The following is a 15,438-nucleotide window of genomic DNA, read 5'->3' as shown; positions in this document are numbered from 1 at the left end:
TGGAGCCGGGAAATGAATAGAGGGAGGAGGGGTGGAGCCAGGGAAAGGTAGGTGGGATGGTTTTAGGTGGATGCAGGTCAGGAGTAGTGGGGATTGGTCAGTAGAAAGAGGGGGGTGTGGAAAGGTGGGAAAGAAAATGGACAGGTAGTGTCAGGTCAAGGAGGCAGAGGTGAGAGGAAGGGTTGGACATGGAATGAGGCGGTTGGGGGGTGAGAGGAGATTTTCAAACAGATGAATTCTATGTTGAGGCCATCGGGCTGTAGGCTCCTGAGGTGGAATATGAGGAATTGTTCCTCCCACTTGTGTGTGGCATCATTGTGACACTGGAGGAGGCCCAGGTTGGACATGTCGCCAAAGGAGAGGGAGGAGGATTTAAAATGGTTGGCAAATGGAAGGTGTTGTTTATAGCATACAGAGCGTAGATGCTCCGCGAATTGGTCACTGAGTGCTTGGTCTCACTGAGCTAAATGAGGCCACCTTGGGAACAATGGATACTGTGGACCAGGTTGGAGAATGATTTGGAAAGTTTGTCTGGGGCCAACCTCAGATTTACCTGGATTATGTCAATACCTTCCTCCCTTTCCTAGACCTCTTCATCTTCATGTCCAGTAACCGTCTCAGCACCAACATCTATTTCAAACCCACCAATTCCCATAGCTACCTGGACTACACCTCCTCTCATCCGCTGTCCTGTTAGAATGCGAATCCTTCCTCCCGATACTACCACCTCTGCCACATCTGCTCTGAAGATGGAGCATTCCACTCCTGGACATCCCAGATGCCCTCCAACTTGAAGTACCACCCTCCATTGATCCACAATGCCCTCAGCCGCATCTTGCATTTCCCACACGTCTGCCCTCAAAACTCCTCTCCTCAACAAAAATGAGAAACAGAGTGGCAGAAACAGAGGGTGAGAAAAGAGTGGCAGAAACAAACCACAAAAACAAAGAACGAGAAACAGTGGATGAGAAAAAAAAAGTGGCAGATATAGAGTGTCAGAAACAGAGGATGAGAAACAGTGTGTGAGAGACAGAGTGGCAGAAACAGAGAATAAGAAACAAAAGCTGAGCTTTACAGGATGAGAAACAGAGAGGCTGAAATGCATTAGTGAGAAACAAAGGCTGAGAAACAAACAAAACCACCCCACCAACCTCCGTATTCAGGGCATCATCCACTGCCACTTCCACCACCTGCAATCCAACCCCACCACCAAAGAGATATTTCCCTCCCCACCTCTATCTGCCTTTCATTGCAATCGCTCACTCTGTGACTCCCTCGTCCACTCCTCACTCCCTTCTAACCCCACCACACCTCGTACCTTTCCTTGCAACTGCAGGCAGTCTTACACCTGCTTTTACGCCTCCCCCTTCACCTCCATTCAATGCCCCATCCTCTGTTTCTCATCCTTTGTTGCTGCCATTCTGTTTCTGCAGCTGTTTGTCATTTTCTGCTACTCTGCTTCTCATCCTCTGTTTCTGCCAGTCTGTTTCCTCATCCTGATTCTCATATTCTGTTTCTGATTGTATGTTCCTGCCATAATGTTTCTCACCCTCTGTTTCTGCCACTCTGTTTCTCATCCTCTGTTTCACATCCTGCATTACTGCCATTCTGTACCTGCCATTCTGTTTCTTATTCACTGTTCTGCGTCATCTGTTTCTCGTCCTCTGTTTCTCATTCCCTGTTTCTACCACTCAGATTCTCACCCACAGTTTGTGCTACTCTGTTTCCCATCCTCTGTTTCTCATTCTTAGTTTCGGCACTTTGTTTCTGCCACTGTTTGTAATCCACTGTTTCTGCCACTCTTCTTCTGCAACTCTGTTTCTGTCACTCTGTTTTTCAGTCTTTTTCAAATAATCTATTTCTTATCCTCTGCTTCGGTCAGTTTGTTTCTCATCTTGTTTCTTGTAATCTGTTTCCTGATCTTCTGTTTGTGCATTCTGTTTCTCAACCTTTGTTTGTGCCACATTATTTGCGCCATTCTGTTTTACATGTTCTGTTTCTCATCCTCTGTTTCTGACACTCTAAATCTGTCTCTCTGTTTCGCATTGTTTGTTTCTCGCCCTCTGTTTCTCACGATGTATTTCTACCTCTCTGTTTCCCATCCTCTGATTATCAGTTTTTGGTTCTCATTTTCTGTTTGTGACACACTATTTCTCATACATCCTCTGCCATTGCTACTCTTTCTGCCACTCTGTCTTTCAAAATATGTTTCTCAACCTCTGCTTCTGACACTCTGATTATCATTCTATGTTTCTGCCACTCTATTTCTCATTTGCCGTTGCTCATTCTTTATGTTTGCAGTTTGTTTGTGTCACTTCGTTTCCCATCCAGTTTCTCAATCTTTTTCTCATCCTCTGTTTCTGCCAATCAATTTCTTATCCTCTGTTTCTCCACTCTGTTTCTCACCCACTGTTTCTGCCACGGTTTTTCATACTATGCTTCTCATTTTTTTTTCTCATCTTTTGTTTCTCGCCCTCTGTTTATACCACTCCTCTTCTCATCCTCTGTTTCTGCTATTCTGTTGCTCAACCTCAGTTTTTCCTTATCTGCTTCTCATTCTTTGTTTCTCATTCTATGTATTTGCCACCCTGTATCTCATTCCCTGTTTCTCCTCCTCTGTTTGTCATCCTCTGTTTGTACCATTCTGTTTCATATAGTTTGTTTCTCATCCTCTGTTTCTTCTCATCTGTTTCTCATTCTCTGTTTCTCCCCATCTGTTTTTCATTCTCACTTTCTGCCACTCTGTTTCTCATTCCCATTTTGTCTTCATCTGTTTCTAATAATCTGTTACTCATCCCCTGCTTCACATTCTGTGTTTCTGTGACTCTATTTCTCAGTGTCCATTTTTTATCCTCTGTTTCTGCCAGTCTGTTTCTCGGCCTCTGTGTCCCACCCACTTCTTCCTGTTCTCTGTTTCTCATTTGCGGTTTCTGCTGCTTTGTTTCTCAAACAAAGCTTTTCCTCACCTGTTTGTCATCCTCTGTTTCTGCCACTCTGTTTATCATTCTATGTTTCTCATTCTATGTTTCTGCCACTCTATTTCTCATTCTCCATTAACATGCTCTGTTTGTGCCACTGTGTTTCTTGTCCTCTGTTTCTCATGCTCTGGTTCTGATCCTGTGTTCCTGTTCCTCTGTGCTTCATCCTCTCTTTCTTCCCATCTGTTTCACATCCTCTCTTTCTCAATTCTCATTCTATGTTTCTGCCACTCAATTTCTCTTCATCCGTTTTTCATGGTCTGTTTCTACTATTCTGCTACTTGTCCTTTGTTTCTCATTCTCTTTTCTCCACATCTGTGTCTCATTCCCTGTTTCTTCCACCCTGTCTGTCATTCTGTTTCTCATCCTCTGTTTCTGCCACTTTGTTTCTCATATCCCGTTTTTCTTCCTACGGTTCTCCCATTCTGTTTTTCATTGTCTGTTTCGCACCCTCTGTTTCTCATCCTAAGTTTCTGCCACTCTGCCTCTGATTCTATGTTCCTGCCACTCCATTTCTCATCATCTGCATCTCATCCTCAGTTTATTATCCTCTGTGTCTCATCTTCTGTTTCTGCCATTTTGTTTCTAATATCCCGTTTGTCATGCTGTGTTTCGGCCACTCTATTTATCATTGTCTGTTTCTCATCATTTGTTTCTCCTCATCTGTTTCTCATTCTGGGATTCTGCCACTCTGTTTCTCAACCTCAGTTTTTCTTCATCTATTTCTCATTCTCTGTTTCTCATCCCCTGTTTTTCTTCCTCTGTTTCTCATCCTCGTTTGTCATTCTCTGCTTCCGGTCCTATGTTTTTCTTTCTTTCTTTCTGCATCTCTGTTTCTTATCCTCTATTTTTCATCCTCCGTTTCTGGCAATCTGTTTCCCATCCTCTTTTTCTCCTTGTATGTTTCTCGTCCTCTATTTGTCATTCGCTGTTTCCCGACCACTGTTTCTCATCCTCTGTTTCTGCCACTCCATTTCTCATCCTCTGTTTCTTGCCCACTGTTTCTCATCCTCTGTTTCTGCCACTCCATTTCTCATCCTCTGTTTCTTGCCCACTGTTTCTCATCCTCTGTTTCTGCCATTCCATTTCTCATCCTCTGTTTCTTGCCCACTGTTTCTCATCCTCTGTTTCTTGCCCATTGTTTCTCATCCTCTGTTTCTGCCACTCCATTTCTCATCCTCTGTTTCTTGCCCACTGTTTCTCATCCTCTGTTTCTGCCACTCCATTTCTCATCCTCTGTTTCTTGCCCACTGTTTCTCATCCTCTGTTTCTGCCATTCCATTTCTCATCCTCTGTTTCTTGCCCACTGTTTCTCATCCTCTGTTTCTTGCCCATTGTTTCTCATCCTCTGTTTCTGCAACTCCATTTCTCATCCTCTGTTTCTTGCCCACTGTTTCTCATCCTCTGTTTCTGCCACTCCATTTATCATCCTCTGTTTCTTGCCCACTGTTTCTCATCTGGTTCTGACACTTTGTTTCTCATCCTCTGTTCCTCCTCATTTGTTTCTCATCCATGTTTCTCATCCTCTGTATCTCATCCTTTGTTTGTGCCTCTCTGTTTCCCAACATCTGTTTCTCATTCTGTGTATCTGCTACTCTGTTTCTCCATCTCTGTTTTCCCTCATCTGTTTCTCATCCTCAGTTTCTCATTTTCTGTTTCTCAACCTTTGCTTTTTCTCATCTATTTGTCATCCTCTGTCTCTCATTGTCCGTTTCTCATTCTATCTTTGTCTTCCTCTGTTTCTCCTTATTTGTTTCTCATTCTCAATTTCTGGCAATCTGTTTCTCATTCTGTTTCTGCCACTCTGTTTCTCATTCACAGTTTCTCATCCATTATTTCTGACACTCTAATTCTCACCTTCCATTTTTTATGCTCTGTTTTTGCTACCCTGTTTCTCATCCTCTCTTTCTCATGCTCTGGTTCTGCCACTCTGTTTCTGATCCTGTGTTCCTCATCCTCTGTTTTTCATCTTCCCTTTCTGCCTCTCTGTTCCTCCTCATCTGTTTCCCATACTCTTGTTTCTTATCCTGAGTTTCTCATTTTCTGTTTCTCATTCTGTGTTCCTGCTATGCTGTTTCTCAATCTCTATTTTCCCTCATCTATTTCTCATCCTCGATTTCTTATCATCTGTTTCTCATCTTCTGTTTCTCTTCATCTGTTCCTCATTCTCAATTTCTGACACTCAGTATCACATCCTCTATTTATCATCCCCAGTTTGTCATTGTCTCTTTCTGCCACTCTGTTCTTAACCTCTGTTGGACATTGTTTTGTTTCTGCCACTCAATTTCTCATCCTCTGTCTTTCATTCTCTTTTTTGCCACCCTGTTTCTCATGCTGTTACTCTCATGCTCTGGTTCTGCCACTCTGTTTCTGATCCTGTGTTCCTTATCCTTTGTTTTTATCCTCTGTTTCTTCCCAGCTGTTTCACATCCTCTCTTTTTCGTTCCCTGTTTCCGCCACTCAATTTCTCATCATTCATTTTTCATGCTCTGTTTCTGCCACTCTGCTTCTCATCCTCTGATTCTCACTTTTTTGCTTCCCAGTCTTTTTTTCTGCTTATCTGTATCTCATTCTCTGTTTGTGCCACCCTGTTTCACATTCTGATTCTCATCTTCTGTTTCTCATCCTCCATTTCTGACACTCTGTTCACCATCATTTGTTTCTCCTCTTCTCTTAGTGCCACTCTGTTCCTCATCCTCTGTTTCATCTCCTCTCTGTTTCTGCAACATTCTGACCTATTCTCAGTTTCTGCTGTTCTGCTCCTTATCCCCTGTTTCTGCTACTTGGTTTCTCATCGTGTTTTTTATTCACTGTTTCTGCCACCCTGTTTCTCATCCTCTGTATCTCATCCACTGTTTCTGACTCTCAATTTCACATCCTTCATATTAAACACTCTGTTTCTGCCTCTCTGCTTCTCATCATCTGTTTCATATTCTCTTTTTCTTGTTCTTTTTTCTCTGCATCTGTATCTCATTCTCTGTTTCTGCCACTTCGTTTCTCATCCTGTTTTGCATCCTGTGTTTCCCGTACTGTTTCTGAAACTCTACTACCCATCCTTCGTTTCTCCTTGTCTGTTTGTGAAACTCTCTTCCTCATGCTCTGGTTTATATCATCTGATTCCCTCTTTCCCATTCTCGGCTTATGCCAATCTGTTTCTTATCCTCTGTTTTTGCCTACCTGTTTCTCACCTTCTGTTTCTCATCCTCTGTTTCACATTCTCTGCTTCTGCCAACCTGTCTGTCATCTTCTGTTTCTCATTCTACGTTTATCATCCTGTTTTCTCATCATCTGCATCGCATTGTCCATTTCTGCCACTCTCTTTCTCCTCCCCGTTCTCATCCTCTGATTCTCCTCCTCCATTTCTGCCACTCTCTTTCTCCTCCCCGTTCTCATCCTCTGATTCTCCTCCTCCATTTCTGCCACTCTCTTTCTCCTCCTCGTTCTCATCCTCTGATTCTCCTCCTCCATTTCTGCCACTCTCTTTCTCCTCCCCGTTCTCATCCTCTGACTCTCCTCCTCCATTTCTGACACTCTCTTTCTCCTCCCCGTTCTCATCCTCTGATTCTCCTCCTCCATTTCTGACACTCTCTTTCTCCTCCCCGTTCTCATCCTCTGATTCTCCTCCTCCATTTCTGACACTCTTTTCCCTGTCCTTCGTTTCTCTTTGTCTGTTGGTGAAACTCTATTCCTCATGCTCTGTTTCATATCCTCTCTGTTTCTGCCACCCCATTCCTCATTCTTGGTTTCTTCAATCTGTTTCTTATCCTTTGTTTCTGCCCCTCAGATTCTCACCTTCTATTTCTTATCCTCTGCTTCTCATCGACTGTTTTTGCCATTATATTTCTCATCCCCAGTTTTTCATGCTCTTTGCCTGCCACTCTACTTCTCATCCTCTGATTTCCAGTCTTTGTTTCTCATTCTCTGTTCCTTTCACTCTATTTCTCATCCCCTCCTTCTCACCTACTGTTTCTGCTACACTGTTTCTCATCTTCTGTTTCTCATGCGCTGTTCCTGTCACTCTGGTTCTTATCCTGTGTTCTGCATCCTGTCTTTCATCCTGTGTTTCTACCCAACTGATTCACATTCTCTGTTTCTGCCGTGCTGCTCCACATACCCTGTGTCTCATCCTATGATTCTACCACTCTGTTTCACATTCTCCATTTCTCATCCTTGGTTTGTCATCCTCTGAGTCTGCCATTCCATTTCTCATTGTCTGTTTCGCATCCTCTGTTTCTCATTCTCGGTTTCTGAAACTCCATTACCCATCCTTTGTTTCTCCTCATCTGTTTGTGAAACTCTATTCTTCATGCTCTGTTTCATATCCTCTCTGTGTCTGCCACCCATTTTCCCGTTCATGGTTTCTGCCATTCTGTTTGTTATCACGTGTTTCTGCCATCTCTCAATTTCTGTTTCTCATTCACTATTTCTCATTCTGTTTCTGCCAACCTGTTTCTCATCCTCTTTCTCATCTTGTTTTCTCATCACCTGTAACTCATTCTCCATTCCTACTGCTCTGTTTCTCCCCCTGGTTCTCACCCTCTGATTCTCACCCACTGTATCTGCATTCTATTTGCCGTCTCCCACTTTTCATCCTTGGTTTCTGTCACTCTCTTTCTCATCCTCTGCTTCCTGTTCTCTGTTTTTCGTCCTTTGTTTCTGCCACTTTCTCATCATCCATTTTATTGCTCTGTTTCTGTGGCTCTTGTTCTCTTCCTGTGTTTCTCATTCTTTGTTTTTCAGTCTCTTTTCTCCTCATCAGTATCTCATTCCCTGCTTCTGCCCTGTTTCTCAACCTCTGTTTCTCATCCTCCGTTTCTGACACTCTGCTCATTGTCCTTTGTGTCTCCTCATCTGTTTGTGCCCCTCTGTTCCATCCTCTGTTCCTCATCCTCCGTTCCATATCCTCTCAGTTTCTGCCATCCTCTTGCCCATTATTGGTTACTGCCACTCTGTATCTCATTCTCTGTGTCAGTCATTCAGTTTCCCATTCTCTGTTTCTCATCCTCTTTTCTCCTCATCTGTATCTCATTCTCCATTTTGGTCATTCTGTTTCTCATTCAGTATCCCATCCTTTGTTCCTCATCCTCTATTTCTGGCAGTCTATTTTTCCCACTTTCTTTCTCATTCTCTGATTCTCATTTTTTGTTTCTCGTTCTCCATTCTGTTCACCTGTTTGTGCCATACTGTTTCTGCCATTCTGTTTCTCATTCTCTGTTTCTCACCAATTGTTTATGACACACTGTTTCTCATGATCTGGTTCTTCCACTCTGTTTCTGATCCTGTGTTCGTCAGCTTTTGTTTTCATCCTCTGTTTCTCCCCATATATTTCGCATCCTCTGTTTCTGCCATGCTGTTTCTTACCCTTTGTTTCTCATCCTCTAATTCTCATCCTTCATTTCTGCTGCGCTGTTTCTCAACCTCTGTTTTTCCTCATCTATTTCTCAACCACTGTATCACATCCTCTGTTTCTCCTCCTCTGTTTTTGCCACTCTGTTTCTCATCCTCTGCTTCCCATCCTCTGTTTTTCATCCTTTGATTCTGCCACTCTCTTTCCCATCATCCATTTTTCTTGCTTGGTTTCCGCCACTCTTCTTCTCATCCTTTTGTTTCTCATTCTTTGTTTTGCAGTCTCTTCTCTCCTCATCTGTATCTCATTCTCTGTTTCCGTCACCGTGTTTCTCATCCTCTGTCTCATCCTCTGTTTCTGACACTCTGCTCCTCATCCTTTGTGTCTCCTCATCTGTTTGTGCCACTCTGTTCCTCATCCACTGTTCCATATCCTCTTGGTTTCTGCCATCCTCTTTCCCATTGTTGGATGCTGCCACTCTGTATCTCATTCTTTGTTTGCCATCCTCCATTTCTGCTACTCTGTTTCTCAACCTCTGTTTTTCCTTATTGGTTTCTCATCCTCTCTACTTCATCTTCTTTTTCTCATTCTCTGTTTCTGCCTTTCTGTTCTCCATCCACTGCCTCTTATTAACTGGTTTTGCCACACTGTTTCTCATCCTCTGTCTCATGCTTTCTTTCTGCCTCACTGTTTTTCATCTCTTTTTTCTTCATCTGTTTCTCATCCTCTGTTTCTCACAGTCTGCTTGCTGTGCTCTATTTCTCACCTGCTGTTTCTGACAATATATTGCACATCCTCTGTTTCTTCTTGCCCGTTTGTGCCACTCTGTTGCTTACCCTCTGTTTTGTAACCTCTGTTTCACCTCATTTGTTTCTCATCCTCGATTTTGGCCACGCTATTTCTCAGCCTCTGTTGCTGCCACACTGTTTCTTGTCCCTTGTTTCTTCTCACTCTTCCACACGCCCTGTTTCTCATTTTCTCTTTCCTGTACTCTATTTATCATCCTCTGTTTCTGGTACTCTGTTTTTCATTCTCTGTTTCCATCACTCTGTTTCCAATCCTCTGTTTCTTATACCATGTTTCTGTTGAACAAACAGACACTGAAAAATGGAGTGGCAGAAACAGAGGATAAGAAACAGGATGAGTTACAGAGTGGCAGAATCATGGGATGAGAAACAGAATGGCAGAAACAGTGGATGGGAAAGAGAAGATGAGATACAGACGATGAGACACAGAGGATGAGAAATGATGAGGAACAACGGGGATGAGAAACAATGGCATAAACAGAGTTTGAGAAACAAAGGATGATAAACTGATGATGAGAAACATAGAATGAGAAATGGAGTGGCAGAAATAGAGAATGAGAAATAGTTGAGGAGAAATTGAGAATGAGAAACGTGGGATGAAGAGCAGAGGAAGAGAAACAGGGTGGAAAAACCAAAGGATGAGAATCATATTAGGAGAAACAGATTATGAGAATCAGAGTGGCAAAAACAGAAAGTGACACAGAGTAGCAGAAACAGAATAAGAAACAGGTGAGAAGTAACAGAGGATGAGGAACAGGATGAGAAAAAGTGGATGAAAAATTAACTTTTGGAAACAGAGAATGAGAAACAGATGATGAGAAACAAAATGAGAGACAGAGTTCCAGAAATAGAGGATGAGAAACATAAATAAGAATCAGAGGAAATGCAACAGAGAATGAGAAACAGAAAAGATTAAACAGAGGGTGAGAAACAGAGTGGCACAAACCGTGGCTGAGAAGCAGATGATCAGAAACAATGAGGCAAAAACAGAGAATGAGAAATGGGTTGGCAGAAACGCAGGATGAGCAACAAGTGAGGAGAAACATTGGATGAGAATCAGAAGATGTGGAATAGAGAAGAGAAACAGAGTGGCAGAAACACAGGGTGAGAAACAGAGAATTTGAAATAGAAGAGGAAAAACAGGCCAAGACGGAGAACAGCAGGAACAGAGGAATAGAATCAGAGTGGCAGAAACAGACAATCAGAAAAATGTGAGGTGAAATAGAGAATGAGAAACAGAGAATAAGGAATAGAGGATGAGAAACAGAGTAGCAGAAACAGAGGATACAAAACAGGGGTGCAGATTCCAAAGGTCAGACGAGAGAATCAGTACTGCAGCATGAGAAACAGGGTGCGGAAACAGAGGATGACAAACAGTGGTGCAGAAGCAGGAAATGAGAAACAGAGGGGCAGAAACAGACAATGAGAAACAGAGGATGAGAAACAAAGGTACAGAAATAGTTGATGAGAAACAGAGGGGGAGAGAAGGATAATGAGGAGCAGACGATGAGAAACAGAGGATGATAATCAACAAACGAGATACACAGGTGCAGAAACTTGAAGTGCAGAAACAGAGGAGAAGGATCAGAGAATGAGAAGAAGAGGTTAAGAAACGGAATGGTGGAAACAGAGGTACAGAAACAGAGGATGATGAACAGAGAATGAGAAACAGAAAACAAGATACAGAAGAACAGAAACAGAGGTGCAGAATTAGAGGATGAGAAATAGAGGATGAGAAACAGAGGTACAGAAAAAAATAATGTGAAACAGAGCATGAGAAACATATTTTCAGAAACAAAGGTTGAGAAAAACAGAATGAGAAACAGAGGTGCAGAAAAAGATGGCCAGAAGCACAGAATGAGAATGCAGTGCATGAGAAACAGAGGGGTGGAAACAGAGGTGCAGAAACACGGGATGAGAAACAGAATGGGAAACAAAGGTGCAGAAACATAGAATGAGAAACATGATGAGAAACATAGGGCAGGAACAGATGGGCAGAAGCAAAGGATGTGAAAGAGAGGATGGGAAAAGAGTTGCAGCAACAGATGTGCAGAAACAGAGAATGAGAAAGAGAGGATGAGAAACACAGAACGCGAAACAGGACAGCGGAAACAGGATGGGAAAGAGATGTTAGAAAGAGAGCATAAGAGATAAAATTGCAGAAATGGAGTTACAGAAACAGGGAATGAGAGACAAGAAACAATATACCAGAAACAGAGGATGAGAAACAGAGACTGAGAAACAGAGTTGCAGAATTAGAGGATGAGAAACGGAAGGCGAGGAGCAGCGATGTGAAACAAATGATGAGAAACAGAGGTGCAGAAACAAAGCCTGAGAAACATTAGTTTCAGAAACAGATGTGCAGAAACAGTGGATAAGAAACAGAGAATGAGAAGTAGAGGATGAGAAGCAAAGCAGCTGAAACAGTAGATGAGAAGCCATGAATAAGAAACAAATCTTCTCAAAACTCGACAAGAAACAGAATATGAGAAAGTGTGGTGCATGAGCAGATGGGCAGAAACAGAGAATGAGAAACAGAGTATGTGAAACAGAGTTGCAGAAATAGAGGTATGTGAACAGATAATGAGAAACAGACAATGAGAATCAGTGGATGAGAAAGAAATGATATGAAACAAAGTTTCAGAAACAGGTGAAATGAAAAACAGGTGCAGAACAGAGCATGAGAAACTGAGTTGCAGACAAGGGGTGCATAAACAGAATATGAGAAACAGGATGAGAAATAAAGTAGCTGAAACAGAGGGTGAGAAACAGAGAATGAGAAATGGAGCTGCTGAATCCAAGCTCCTACTATGTCTGGTACACAAACAGAGATGTACAAACAGAGGATGAGAAACAGATGATGATAAACATTTCTGCAGCAACAGAGAATGAGAAACAGAGGGGCAGGGCCAGATGGGCAGAAAGAGCCAATGGTAATAGAGGATATGAAACAGCTGGGTAGAAACACAGAATGAGAAACAGAGGATGAGAAAAAACACAGCAGAAACAATGAATGAGAAGCAGAGGATGTGAAACAGAGGTGCAGAATCCAAAGGGCAGAAGCAGAGAATGAGAATCGTAGCATGAGAAACATGGGGGCAGAAACATAGAATGAGAAACAGGGGCAGCAACAGATGACCAGAAACTGAGAAAGAAAAACAGAGGATGAGAAACAGATGATGACACGCAGAGGATGAGAAAAAGCAATGCAAAAATAGTGGATGAGAAAAAGAAGGGCAGAGAAAGGTAATGAGAAGCAGAGGATGAAAAATGGAGGATGATAATCAATGAATCAGATACAGAGCTGCAGAAACAGAAGTGCAGGAATAGAGAAAGAGGATCTGAGAATGAGAAGCAGAGGTTGAGAAACAGAGCAATGGTACAGAGGTGCAGAGATAGGGGATGAGGAACAGAGAATGAGAAACAGAAAATGAGATTCAGAAGAACAGAAAAAGAGTCTCAGAATTAGAGGATGAGAAATGGAAGATGAGAAGCAAGATGAGAAACACGAATAGGAAACAGAGGATTAGAAACAGATGTGCAGAAACAAAGATTGAGAAAAAGATAATGAGATACAGAGGTGCCGAAAAAGACAGCCAGAAACACTGAATGAGAAACAAAGCATGAAAACAGAGTGGTGGAACCAGAGGATGAGAAACAGAGGTGCAGAAACACTGTATGAGAAACAGGATGAGAAACATCGGGGCAGAAACAGATGGGCAGGAACAAAGGATGTGACAAAGTCGAAGACCAACACAGGTGCGGCAACAGATGAGCAGAAACAGAGAATGAGAAAGAGAGATAAAGTAACACAGAATGCAAAACAGAACTGCAGAAACAGAGGATGGTGAAGAGATGTTCAGAAACAGAGCATAAGAAATAAAATGGAAGAAACAGAGGTGCAGAAACAGAGGATGAAAACAGAGGATAAGAAACAAAGTAGCACAGACAGAGGATGAAGCAGACAACGGTGTCACGTTAATAGAGTTGCATTAGCAAATGTCAGCAAGATGAGAATTGGCCCCAGCCTTCCTTTGATAGCTCAGCTGGTAGAGCGGCGAACTATAATGCGTTACGAATCTGTCATCCTCAGATTGCCGGTTTAATTCTGGCTGGAAGGAGTCACCGCCTCCCTTTTGGAAACACTGCACATTCGCCGGCACCAGGAGCCCAGCAATGCCGGCAAAGTGACAAAGAAACGGCATGTCGCAACGCACGTGACAGACGTGTGGGCGGAAGCTCTTTTCCCCTCTGCAAAGACAATGCTGCAGTCGCTTATCTCCCTGCTGCGGTTGCACCCGACAGCCAGCAGGGTGTGTGCAAGTTCAGCAGCGAACGGTCGACGAGGCTTTCCATCCTGCTGGAGCCCAGAGGCTGCCGCTGCCCCGGCACTTGGATCTGAGCGAACCCCGGGCAGTGTTTGGTCCGCGGCACGTCACGCAGTGACGGTGCAGGGCGTCCTGTGCGAAACAAATGAGAATGCGGGCACCCCAGGCAGTGGGGAATTAGCTCAAGTGGTAGAGCGCTCGCTTTGCATGCGAGAGGTAGCGGGATCGATGCCTGCGTTCTCCGCTCCCTTTTAAAACTGCAGGTGTCCACTGTGGCTCAGCGGTCTGCCCCAGGCCCGAAACGTTTGCGTGCAGTGCCTCCCTCCGAGAGATCGGGGAGAAAGAAAGTCTGTCCGTTTCGGCCCAAAGCGGGCACCTCCCTCTTGTGTCGGGAAGATGGCCACCTGAGTAGCGAAAGCAAACTCGCGAGAAGTTGAGGTTCTCTCCGATATTGAAAGCGAGTCCCTCGTAAGGATCAGTCGCTTGGAGCCAAGGAGAGCCGCAGGTGCTGGAGTCAGGGCGAAGGCAGTGAGGAGCGTGAAGAACGCAGCAGGTCAGGCGACCGGAGAGGAGACGGAATTTTAGCGTTTCGAATTCTCCGGTGCGGCCTGGCGTGTCGGGTGGCTCCAGGTCCACGCTGTATTGGACTTTGCGAGGATCAGACCGGCGGTGAGCTGGCTGTTGTGAGTCAGAGCGGCAGTTTCAGGGAGACAATGGCGTCGCGTTAATAGAGTCGCATTGGCAAATGTCAAGAAGGCAAGCGCACACCAGCGCTTTCCTTCGATAGCTCAGCTGGTACAGTGGAGGACTGCAGTGTGTTGCGAACCTGTCATCCTTAGGTCGCCGGTTCAATTCCGGCTCGAAGGAGTCAACGCTTCCCTTTTGGAAACACTGCGCATTCGGCGGTACCAGGAACCCAGCAACGCCGACAAAGTGACAGAGAAACGGCGTGTCGCAACGCACGTGACAGACGTGTGGGCGGAAGGCCTTTTCCCCTCTGCAAAGAGAATGCAGTAGTCGCTTGTCTCCCTGCTGCGGTTGCACCCGACGGCCAGCAGAGCGTGCGCGTGTTCAGCGGGGACGCACGCAAGGCTTCTCGCTGACTGCGAGCAAATGAAGGCTTGCATCAGTCAGGCAGGGCTCCGCGACGTCACGTCACGGCGGTGCTGGCTGCGCAAAGGTTGAAGTCGTCTCGAACTGGAGTCAGTGATCGCCGACTCCTCAACACTTTTTGTGCGGTCGTCGTGGCTTTCCACCCCGCCGGAGCCCAGAGGCTGTCGCTGCCCCGGCACGTCGGTCCGAGCGACACTCGCGCAGTGTTTGGTCCGCGCCTCGACGGAGGCCAGGTTTTCCGGCGCGACCCTGAGTGACGCTGCTGGGAGCCGTCTGCGTAACAAGTGAGAAGCTGTGCCGGGTTGACGTCGGGGAATTAGCTCAAGTGGTAGAGCGCTCGCTTCGCAGGCGAGCGGTAGCGGGATCGATGCCCGCATTCTCCACTCCATTTTGAAAGCAGACGTGTCTAATCTGGCTCTGCAGTCTGCCACAGACCCAAACCGTTTGCGTGCTCTGCCTCACCCCGGGGCGTCGGGAAGGACGAAATGCTGTCCGTTTCAGCCGATAGGGCGCGCCGCCCTCTTCTTGCCAAGCGTCGGGAAGATGTCCAGCTGAGTGATGAAAGCAAACGCTGAGAAGGCTGATGTTTTCCCTGATGTTGAAAGTTAGTCCCTTGAAAGGATCAGTCACTCGGAGCCAACAAGAGCCACAGATGCAGGAGTCAGAGCGCGAAGAACGGTGCGCGTCAGGCGACCGGAGAAGAGGAGGAAATGGAGCCTTTCGAATTCGCCCAGAACAGCGCCTCACCGAAATGTCGACTTTCCGGCACTTCTGGTGTGGCCTGGCGTATTGTGTCGCTCCAGTTTTTCATGACCTCGGCCTTGGCAAGGATCAGACCGGCGGTGAGCTGACCGACGTGAGTCAGA

At 44.9% G+C, this 15,438-nt stretch overlaps 1 non-coding gene across 1 annotated transcript; it reads left to right on the top strand.

Annotated features, from left to right (window-relative positions):
• Nucleotides 1-14,236: 14,236 nt before the first annotated feature.
• On the top strand, nt 14,237-14,326 carry trnac-gca (transfer RNA cysteine (anticodon GCA)). The gene is given in 2 exon segments: nt 14,237-14,273; nt 14,291-14,326. It is a non-coding gene; the product is annotated as a tRNA-Cys (tRNA).
• The last annotated feature ends 1,112 nt before the right edge of the window (nt 14,327-15,438 follow it).

This window comes from Stegostoma tigrinum, chromosome 5 (assembly GCF_030684315.1).
Source record: "Stegostoma tigrinum isolate sSteTig4 chromosome 5, sSteTig4.hap1, whole genome shotgun sequence".
NCBI lineage: Eukaryota > Metazoa > Chordata > Chondrichthyes > Orectolobiformes > Stegostomatidae > Stegostoma > Stegostoma tigrinum.
This window is presented reverse-complemented; position numbering and strand designations above follow the sequence as displayed.